This window comes from Tupaia chinensis, unplaced genomic scaffold, assembly GCF_000334495.1.
Source record: "Tupaia chinensis unplaced genomic scaffold, TupChi_1.0 Scaffold000041_1, whole genome shotgun sequence".
In the NCBI taxonomy this organism is placed as follows: Eukaryota; Metazoa; Chordata; class Mammalia; order Scandentia; family Tupaiidae; genus Tupaia; species Tupaia belangeri.
This window is the reverse complement of record NW_006159496.1, coordinates 1,533,682-1,545,244: the sequence shown is the minus strand read 5'-3', so window position 1 is coordinate 1,545,244 and position 11,563 is coordinate 1,533,682. Positions and strand designations below refer to the sequence as shown.

At 44.4% G+C, this 11,563-nt stretch overlaps 1 pseudogene; it reads right to left on the bottom strand.

Moving 5' to 3' along the window:
- Positions 1-7,683: 7,683 nt before the first annotated feature.
- LOC102484942 (succinate--CoA ligase [ADP/GDP-forming] subunit alpha, mitochondrial pseudogene) lies at positions 7,684-8,902 on the bottom strand (annotated as a pseudogene).
- Between the last annotated feature and the right edge of the window lie 2,661 nt (positions 8,903-11,563).

Below are 11,563 nucleotides of genomic sequence, written 5' to 3'. Positions count from 1 at the left end.
TTCCCCTGCCTCTTCAGCAGTTCATTGTCTCTTTCTCTTCAATCTCTGTGAGCTTTGTCATCATAAAAATTTTAAATTCTTCATCTGACATTTCCATGAATCTCATCATACTGTCTGAGGACAAAGAGGAGTTATTATTTTTTTTCTTGGAGGAGTGATATTCTTGTTTTTCCATATTTCTTGTGACCCTGCAGTGATTTCTGGTCATCTGATGGATGATGCATTTCTCCCTAATTCTTGAAGTTCAATCTGAGCATTCAGAGGCATGCAGGAGGAGGTGATCTGCAATCTCTCTTCCATTCTGTTTCCACTCTTTGTGCATCAGAATCAGTGGAAATAGAGGAAAATCCTGCCCCTAATCGTATTCAGATGTTTAGATCCTGTTCACTTGGACCTGTCTAGACACTTAGTGTGTAGGAGCTAAGAAGCCAATGCAAAAAGATAAAAAAAAAAAAGAAAGAAAGAAAAAGAAAAGAAAAAAGAAAGAAAGAAAAGAAAAAGAATTAAGGAAGAGGAAAATATAAAATAAAAGAAAAAATAATTTTAAAACTTTAGATTTTAATTTTAAGAAGTAAAAATTGAAAACCGCATGATGCACAATGCACCTCACAAAAGCAGTATTTCACAGCTGAAGTTCAGGATCCATGTGAAGATGGGCCTGGATTTGTGCCTTTCCTAAACGGAATTGGGAAAGACACAATTAGCACAATAAAGAAGGGGCTTGAGAGCCCAGAGAATACTTTACCTTAAAAAAACTTAAAATAAAAAAAAATTAAAAGACACAGTGAGACAGAAAGAGAAATAGAGAAAAGAAGACAAGAAGCACTTGTCTGATGAGTGTGGAGGGGGAAGTCTCAGCAGAAAATCTTCATTTTAAATCCCTGAAAGCAATATTTTACAGCTGAAATTCAGGATCCATGTGAAGATGGACCTGGATTTATGCCTTTCTAGAAATGAATGTGAAGGGGGAAATCTCAGCAGAAAATCTTCATTTTAAGTCCCTAAAAACAATATTTCACAACTGAAGTTCAGGATCCATTTTGAAGCTGAGATTTTTAAATCTAACAAGGATGTAGTTTGTTTTATACTAAAACTACGCATGCAGAATTCAGGAAAATAAGTTTTCCTATCCTAATAAAGACAAGTTGTGGTTAAACAGGCCAACAGTATCTCAAAGATCTGAACCCTGTGCTCCTAAGTATTAGAAGCTTCAAAGTATCTGAAGTTGAAGTTCACACTTGCTCCTTTATTTTGAGCCAGGGCACACAAACGTACTTGCCCCCAGATGAAAGGTAGATTCCCTGAAACACTGCATGGGTAACTCCTGCTTTTCTCTACACCAGGAGAATGGTAACCAAGAACAGAGGCACGATACAGATGGTAACTGAACATGTTTTATCTCTGAATCACATTACTCTCTGGCTTTGTGCAACTTATTTAAAATTCTCTGAGCCTGTTTCCTCATCTGTAAAATAGGAACAATAACAGTGATTAAGAGCGCAGGCCTTGGGACAAGCAGATGGCATAATGGTTACGTCACTGGACTCCCACATGGCTGACCGGTTCGAGTTCTGGATCTGAGAGCTTGAAACTCGCCGGTCATGTGTGCATGCATGCCCAAAGCCCCAAGAGGAGAAGGGATTGCACCGTGGCCATCACCATTGAGGGGTGATTTCTCGCCTTTTGTCTCTCTGGCAAGAACATGTGCTCTATAGCAGAAATCTCTCTAAAGGAAAAGAGCACAGGTCTTGACATATACTGAAGTGAAATGATCAAATCTAGAATTGGCCTTAAAGTATTACAGGTGGAAAAAAGGTGTGTGTAGGCCCAGAGGAGACAACAGATTAAGCACAGACATGAGTTAATAAATCACGAAACTGGATAATTGAGTAAATGGATATTCAAGCTTTGTGTTTCAAATTTGCCATAATAAAAAGTTAAAATAAATATATGACACTTAAGATAATAATTGTAATACAGTTCTGGAGGTAGTCTGGCTTTTCAATCTGGCTCTTCTGGTGGCAGGCTTTATGACTTCAGGCAAACCACATAAATTCTTTAAATTTAGTTTCTTCTATAAATTAAGAATAACAATAATATCTACCCAGAGCTTTTATAATGCTTAAACTCAATGAAATCTTATATTTTTTAAAGAATTATTTTATTTAACTTTATTTGTTTAGTTTAATTTGACCAGAGAGGGACAGAGGAGAGAGAGAGAGAGAAAGTGAGAAAGCAAGCCACCAGGTCCAGGACTCGAACTGCATTCTGCCATGTAAGAGTCCAGTGCCTTACACCACGCCACCTGCCAGCCCCATGAAATCATCTATTTAGAACTCCCAGCATGATGTGAGAAAACAGCTCAGTGTTCAAAGATGTATCTGTGGCCCAGTCACAGGGACACTACTGTATGAGACTGGGGATACACGGAAGATCCGTGTAGAATCTCAGACCAATATGAATAGACTGAGTGTGACCCTGACTAACTAGATGGGCCAGCCAGTGACATGATGGTTAAGGTAGCTGTATTCTACATGGCCACCTACAGGGTTTGAGTCCTGGACCTGGCAGCTTGGAAAACACACCAGGTTTATGTGCATGCCTGCCTAAAATTCTGAAAGGAGAGAGAGAGATGGAAAAGGTATGACAGTATGACCATGTCCCTCTCTCTCTCTCCTTCCCTCCCTCACTCTTCCATTTACACACATGCACTCTTTTTCTTTGTCCCCCTCTCATAAAAAGAAAAAGATGTGTCATTTTTCCCCACCAATACTAAGATCCTTTGACTAGATTTTACAAGGTTTATTAGACTCTTTAAGAAGATTCTTTGACAAAGAAACCATGGTTTGGGGGGGTTGGTAAGAGGATGTAAAGTGGGCTGTCAAGGATAGGGAAGCCCCTGACTTCCCAATACAAAGGGAGAACAATGTTGGACAAGACAGTTTGCAGGGCTGCCTTTGATGTTACCGCATCTAGACTTTACAGCTCTCAGAGCCAGCGGGTGACGTAGTGGTTAAGGTGCTGGACTTCCATGTAGCCAACTACGGCTTGCGTCCCAGACCCAGAGGCTTGAAACTCAAGGCGCGTGCATGTACCTAAGTGCCCAAAATCCCAAGAGGAGAATGGAGATGGGATTGCAGCATGGTCATCTCCCCCAAGGGGTGATTTCTCATTGTTTTGTCTCTCTGTCTCTCTCTGTCTCTATGACAAGCGCACACACCCTGTAGCAAAAATCTCTCTCAAAAAAAAGTTTAATTTGTGGGACACAGAAATAATTTATTACCTGTTGATGAAAAGGTGTATAGTATCCTCACCTGGACTAGTCTGAGGTGTATTTCATGTTGGGTAAATGCTCTTTACAAGCCAAATGATGTACAATGATTGAATATTTAAAATAATAATAAAAAATTTACAACTCTCTTTCTAGATAACCTTTGGAATTCCTTCTAAGTTCTAGCCCACGTGTTCTGCTGTCTGTACAATATTTATGAGAAACAGCCTTCTCTTTTTTTAAAGAATTATTTTAACTTCATTTATATATTTATTTAAATTTGACCAGAGAGAGAGTGAGAGAGAGGGAAAGTGAGAAAGCAAGCCTCCAGCTCCGGAACCCAAACCACAGTTGGCCATGTCGGAGCTCAGCGCCACCAACCACCATGCTACCTGCCGACCCCAAGAAACAATCTTCTCATAACGTCCTTGCATTTACATACAGCATCCAGTACACCAGCAGCCACATTTAATTACTTGTGAATGAGTAATGAGTGAATAAATGAATAAATTAGTGGAAAGACTGACAAATACAACCTCATCATAAAGGTTTGTTGTTCCAACATGAATTAAAGAGTCATAAAATCATTAATATTAAATGTCAGTTTCAGTTGGCACTTACATGCTGAATTATAACACCCACAAATGACTCCCAGTACCTTAGAATGAATTTGGAGACAGGGTGTTTAAAGAGGTGAGTAAATTAAAATGGAGCATCAAGATAGGCTTTAATACAATCTGACTGCTATCCTTACAAGAGGAAAATTGGACACAGACACAGAGGGAAAATTGTGAGGATGCAGGAAGAAGACGGTGTCTACAAGCCAAGGAGAAAGGCCTCAGAAGGAAGCAAACCTGCCGATACCTTGACTTCTAACTTCCAGGACGGTGAGGAAAGAAGGTTCTGTTGTTTAAGCCACTCAGCTTGTTGTACTTATGATGACAGTCCTAGCAAACTAACATATTGTCCAACAGTAAATTAAACAGTCTGAAAATCATTAATATTATACATTTTTTGAATCAGTAGAGATCATTCTCCGCTGCAAGTAGCAATGACTTCTAACAGTGGCTGAAACAAATAGATCCTTTTTTTCCTTGACAAGACTTCTGGAAGTAAGCAGACGACAATTTGATAGGAGGGCTAGAATTGTTGTGATTTTCTTGGCCTTTTCCTCATGTTCAAGAAAGGTTGGGACCAGCAGGTGGTGTGATGGTTAAGGTGCTGGATAATCCCACATGGCCAACCACAATTCAAGTCCTGGACCTTGGCTTGATTCCTCCTTCTCTCTTTCTCTCTCTCTCTCTCTCTCTGTGTGTGTGTGTGTGTGACTGATCAAATTAAAATAAATTAATAAATACAAATAAATATTCTTTAAAAAAGAGAGAGAGAGAAATGGCTGCTTGGGTCAGAGAGTGGCACAGCAGTGATTCTCTGCAAGGCTGAATTACATAGGATGGTTCCATGTTTGTGCCCAGAGACTTCTCTGAGTATGCTGGGCATGCACATGCCCATAATCCAGAGCTGCCTGAAGCTGGGGGTGGATTGCTGGGGATATTGTTTGCCTCTCTCACTCATGGAAAAAATAAAGAAAACTTTGGGGGACAGGGAGGAGAGAAAGCTGACAGAACTCCAGGGAAAATAGAAAATGCCAGCACTATTTGTACTTTCCAGGAAAAAAAAAAAAGCAAAGTATTTTTCAGAAAGCTGTCACCAATAGACTTCTTGTTGCAATATATCACCCAGAACTAGAGCACCCTATGTTTAAGGCTGAGACCAATCATGGACCTGGACATATGGGCACCCCAATCCTGAACAAAGTTATAGGTCTTTTAACAAGCAAAGGAGGCAGACCACTGACATGGTAGCCAGCCTGATCTGCAGGAGTCATCCACACTGTTCTGGCTCAGCGTTCCTCTTTGCTGCAGCCACCACCTTCAGGACAGACACTGCTGGATGCGCACCAATGACCCATTGAATTTCCTGACCTCACTGCTCTGCAATCTCAACAGCAGCAAGCTTCATCAGGCCCGGAATTCAACACCCCGTGGTCTCCCTACTCATTCAGAAATACCTCAGTGTCCTAATTCTGGGTTTTCTCTCGGATCGCAGGCTCTTCATGTTCATTAACAACTCCCATCTTCTTACGAGACTCTCCCAAGGCTCTCTGCCTTCTTTGAATCTCAGTTGTGCCAATATCTTTTTTTTTCACCATCTGGTTTCCTTCCCTACCCTGGACTCTGCGGTTGGTTCTTCCAGAGGGGCCGTAATCACCATGCTGGAATCTCTTGTTCCTTTGCTTTCTGCTGGAACTACTTTGTGAAACCATAGCATTATCCATATCCCCTCCTCTTTTTTAGCTATTAACACTTGCTAAAATGGGCCAAGCTGCAGTAGCACAAGTGGAAGGGCACTGTTTCATGGTGGCTGTGGCCACAGGTTCGGTCCCCAGCCCAACTTAAATAGGTGAGGTGAGCTGGCACATGCCTGTGGTCCTAGATAGCTGGGGGACTGGGACAGGAGAAACATGACAGAGTGAGGTGAGACCCTGTCCAAAGAAATACCTCTCTTAAAAAATACATAAATAAAAAATAAGAAGCAGATGGCATAATCATTACATTGCTGGACTCCCATGTGTTCAACCGTTGTTCAAGTCCCAGACCCAGTGGCATAAAATTCATGCCAGGCACATGGGCATGCATGCCCAAGATCCTAAAAGGAGAATGGGAGAATGGAGGAGGGATTGTGTTGTGGCCATCCCCTGAGGGGAGGGGGTGATTTCTTGCTTTTTGTCTCTCTGTCTCTTGGTGAGCACATGTACCCTATAGCAAAAATCTATCTTAGAAAAAAAAGGAAGACTTGATTAAAGTTATGCTCTTGGGCCCACGGCTGCCTTCTATCTCATTTCATTCCTCACTTACCAACCCTCCCTCAAACTTCTCACAGCAACTGCTTCATTTTTCACGCCCCAAGGCTCAAATTTACTCAAAGAAAAATACTTCTCTCCCGACTTTATTGAACAAATGCCTGAAGCTTGTTTTCCAGCAGAGATCTAGAGACTCCCCCAGACTTGAGACTCCCGTATCTGGCTGCCTCATTGCCCTCTCCACTGGGATCTGAAGGGCACATAAGAAACATCCCATGCTACTTCTATTTTTTACTGGGTCCTAATCCCCTGTTGTTCCTTGAGGAAAGAGACTGTATTTTATTCATCTCCAGATTTTCCCACAGTATCTAACACAAACAATAGTTAACTACCAAACAAAATTCCCAATTCCTGCTCTTCTTCCTGGTCCTGTTCTTCCCAGGGTCATTGCTATTTCCTACATGAAAACGCCATCCTGCCTGGGCCGAGGCTGTTCCCATGAGTGTTAACTGGCACTTCCCAGCTGTGCATACCCACAGGAGGGTAAGGTTTTTTTGTTTGTTTGTTTGTTTGTTTTTTTGAGAGGTTTTTGCTATAGGGCGCATACGCTCGCCAGACAGACAGAGAGCAAGATAGAAAGCGAGAAATCACCCCCCAGGGGGGATGGCCATGCCACAATCCCTTCTCCTCCACTCCCCTTTCGGGATCTTGGGCATGCACACACACGCGCCCTGCATGAGTTGCAAGCCACTGGGTCCAGGACGCAAACCGCAGTCGACGACATGGGAGTCCAGCGACATAGCCATTATGCTAACTGCTGGTCCCGGGAGAACCACGTTCTCACCTGCAGGGCCTGGAGGGTGGCCCTGGGGCAGGAAGGGAAGGGTGCAGCCACGTAGACCTGGAGACAGGTGGAGCCTGTGCAGGGATGGCTGAAGCCTGCCAGACACTGGGGGCCACAAGGGCTGAGTAGGGTGAAGCAGAAGGGGTTTGAACAGCATTTATCAGGGACTGAGAGTCTGAGATTGTACTGCACTTGCAAGTAAACAAGCCTACCACAGTTCCATAGCTACTGACAGAAGACACCAGACTCCTGTGCCAGAGGCCAAGGACTTTCTTACAACTGCAGTAGCCAGAGAGAGGGCATTCCCTAACCCCTGCTCCCACGGGCAACATGAAGATTCTCAGTGGAGAGCTGTATTATGAGAGAGGACCCTGAGCTTAAGGAGTGCTATTTTTTTGTACTGGGCAGTAAGTATGTCTATCTTTTCTCCAGACAGACACTATCTCTTCTAAATCTATTCATTACACATTTTTTTTTTGAGAGATTTTCGCTACAGGGCGCGTGCACTCACCAGACAGAGAGGCAGAGAGATAGAAAGCAAGAAATCACTCCCCTAGGGGGAATGGCCACGCCGCAATCCCTTCTCCTCCATTCTCTTCTCGGGATCTTGGGTACGCATGCACACAAGCTCGGCGTGAGTCTCAAGCCACCAGGTCCAGGACACGAACTGTGGTCGACTACATGGGAGTCCAGCGACATAGCCATTACGCTAACTGCTGGTCCCCACTATACATTCTTTAAAAAATAGTTTGGAAAAAAAGCAGACTTTTGGGAAAGATGGATAGAAACCACACAAAAGTAGAAATGAAAAAAAATATTTGCCACAAGCTGTCATTTCTTGAAAATGGATATATAAAATCTTGAGAAGTAACTTAATCCACAGACCAGAGAATGGGAAATTAAAAAAAAGGTTATTCTTTCTTAAAATCAAATGGTAGACTTATCGACTGACTCTGGTATACGAGGTGAAAACATCTCAATTTAGGGCATTCTAAACCTTGTTTTGGCTTCCCTCTGTACTGAAGGCCAGCGTCCGGCCCAGAGGCTGACCCCCAGTGGATGGCAGAAGCAAACTGCTGCTGGTTCACAGGAGGATCATGATTCATTCCACAGTTTCAGCAAACTTTTTGGTTTTTTTTTTCTTTCATAGCATTTTCCTTTTTCAAATTCCTTGTGGAAGGTTGTTACAGCAGCACAGGAGACATGCAGGCCACACTCCTGCACTCCGATGGGCAGAGAGCTTCTCTTCTGCTCCGCCTTTTCCTCCAGCAATAACTGCCCATGCATGCCCTATTCTCCTACCCAGAGGAGCAGCTTAACCAGCAATGAAGAACACCACAGGCCTGGCATTCAGACCTGAATTACATCACTTCAAAATTTCAACAGCGTTTTTTTCTGCTTTACCTCCATTTTCACCAATCAATATAACTCCTGTGGCTGAATCGTTCCAAAAGACTTGAAGGCAGTCAATAAAGTCTGCCCCATTAATGTAATGACCTCCAATATTAACACAGACTGCCTCAATCCAACTTGTCTGAACTGCTTCGTAAGTCAGCCTGCCAGATCTGGACACATACCAATCTGTCCTCCCTTGTGATTATGGCCAGGCATGAAACCAATTTTGCATTCTCCGGGACCAATGACTCCAGGGCAGTCTGGCCCGAATGGGTTTGTCTCTTGCTGGCACAGCAGTTGGACCTGCACTGTGTCCTGCTGTGGGACGCCTTCAGTAATGCACAAATGAGGGTACTTCTGCCTCAGTGGTATCGTTAGCAGCAGCAGCAGCAAAAGGAGGGGGGATTTAAACGATAGACGCCACCACTCCTGTTCTTGGCCTTCCCCACACTACTGAAGATTGGTAAGCCCAGGGACCAGCAGTTAGCGTAATGGCTATGTCACTGAACTCCCATATAGCCGACCGCAGTTCGAGTCCCGGACCCGGTGGCTTAAACTCACGACAGACATGTGTGTGTGCATGCCCAAGATCCCAAGAGGAGAATGGAGGAGAAGGGATTGCAGCATGGCCATCCCCACTGGGGGGTGATTTCTCGCTTTCTATCTCCCTGTCTCTGTCTCTCTGGCGAGCACACGCGCCCTATAGCAAAAAAAAAATTCTCCAAAACAAAAGATTGGTAAGCCCAGATGCGTCTTGACTCCTTTCCCCTGTGGCTCCGACAAATTCGGTGCCTTAATCCAACACCTGTTGGCTATGACAGGTGCCCTGTTTACCTGGCAAATAACCTTCACATTTTTATCAACGCAGAGATGTTTCCCAGAAGCTAGATCTATAGAAACAACCTGAATTCCATTCTGCTGCAGGAAGGTGTGTGACAGGAGTTAAGCAGCACTGAGGCCTCTGCTGCCGGAGCTCTACTCCGCTTCTTAAAAAGAAAGATGATAGGGACCAGCAGGTGGCGTGGTTAAGGCACTGGGTTCCCACATGGCCAATTGCTATTCGAAGCCCAGACCCAGCAGCCTGAAAAAAATCACACTGGGCACATATGCATGTGTATCCAAAATCCTAAGTGGAGAATAGAGAAAGGAGTGTGGAATGGTCAACCCCTGAGAGGTGCCTTCCCTCTCTTGCTCTCTCTCACTCTCTCTGTCTGGCAAGCACATGAAACCTGTAACAAAAACAAAACAAACAAAAAAATCAACTAAAATAAAATATATTCTGGTTGTAAGATATTAGGGGTGGGAGTGCAGCTACAATGGAGTACTGTGGATGGGAGAATTCAGAGAACAGAACAGAACTTTTCTATAATCTGTTTGTGCTAGTAGTTACCTGAATCTATAACAAAATTAAAGGAACTGAGGGCCAAAGGAAAGTCTGTTTTACTATAAATTAATTAAAAAGATAAAATGTAAAGAGGACCAAAGTCTCCAAAGTGTTAACTTTTATAAAGACAAAAAAAAAAAAGAAAAAGCTATGGAAAGACCCTAGACTAAAGGAGCCTGAAGAGACATGACATCAGATGTGACACCCGATCCTAGGCTAATCCCACACTGGAAGAGAAAAAATGCCATAACTTCCATTATATTAACAGGTAAAGCAAGTATCCCTGAAGTTTGTTTTAAGTTTACTGAAAATCTAGAAAATAAAAATGATCGTAAATTGTTCCTTTGATCCTGTCTACATGTATTTGTGAAGGGCCTGCTATGAAAAGGCAACGTACAAGATGGAGACTAGGCAGAAGGGACCAGCAGTTAGCGTAATGGCTATGTCGCTGGACTCCCACCTAGTCGACTGCGGTTCAAGTCCCAGACCCAGTGGCGTAACCTTACACCAGGCACATGTGCGTGCGTGCCCAAGATCCCGAGAGGAGAATGGAGAAGGGATTGCAGTGTGGCCATCCCCCCTGGGGGGGGATTTGTTGCTTTCTGTCTCTCTGTCTCTCTCTGTCTGGCCAAGTACATGTGCCCTACAGCAAAAAAAAAAAAGAAAAGAAAAAAACCTTTCCCAAAAAAAGGCAGAAGAAATGCCTCCTCTCCTCAAGGCTGCTCAGTCTTCAGTTTTCCAGTACTGTCTGCCAAACCATTTATTCATTTTTCTCTGGAAGTATTTGTGGTCCTAAGAACATTAAAATTTTCGGTGGCTCCCAGGAGTGTTTTCTAAAAGTTGTCTGAGATCATCTTCCTAGTCCCACAGGAAAGTCACTCCTTTTCCAAAAGTGTGCAATGTCCAGATTTAGGGGCATTTTCTCAAACCATCTCATTACCGAGATGGATGATCTTTTCCAAATCGGAAAACTCTCCCTTCAACAACAGCTGTACACCTCCGGCCAGCAGGTAGGTGGTGGCGAAGGCAATGGGCTCCCACTCGGCAGACTAGTTTGTTCAGACTCGGTGATGTGAAAGCACACCAGGTGTGTCCCCGTGTGCCCAGTATCTCAGGATGGGAAGGGAGAAGGGACTGCAGCATGCTCTTCTCCGGGGCCCCCAGATTTCTCCCTTTCTGTCTCTACCTCTCAGGTGAGCACAGGAGCCCTATGGGAGAAAAATGTACACTGTTACTTGTAACAGGAAACTCCAGTGCTAACTAGCTCACTGAACAGTTGACCGACCGACTGACCGACCGCCGCCTGCCTGGGACCGCGGTGCCATTCCTGAGCTGCGTGCTACTGTAGCGGGAAATGGCCAGCGCCACCTGGGCTGCACGCTTCAGTCACCTCCAGAGAAAGCATGTCACTAATCCAAAAACACTGACTGCACGTGGCAGCCTCCCGGGCTATCCGCTGCAGATCCCGTGCCACCCTGAAGCTATCCCAACCAGTCAGGGGCGACTCGCTGCCAAGGAGCTTGGGTGGCCGCCACCAGGCAGACATGCACGGTGATCAGCTCCAGGGCTCCCCCCCCCCCCCCGCCACTCACTCCACTCATTCTGTGACTCGAGCGGCGGCTCCACACCGTTCAGGCAGCTTCACACTACAAAACTGAGCTACTGGCAGTCCTCAAAAATCCGCTGAAAATGTTCTATGAAAACCCTACAAGAGGTTTCCATTTTTTCCCTGCGTCGAACTACACTGATACTTTAACTCACTTCTCCAAGCACTGTGTCGCGTTCTCGTTTTGCTGGGGCTCGCTG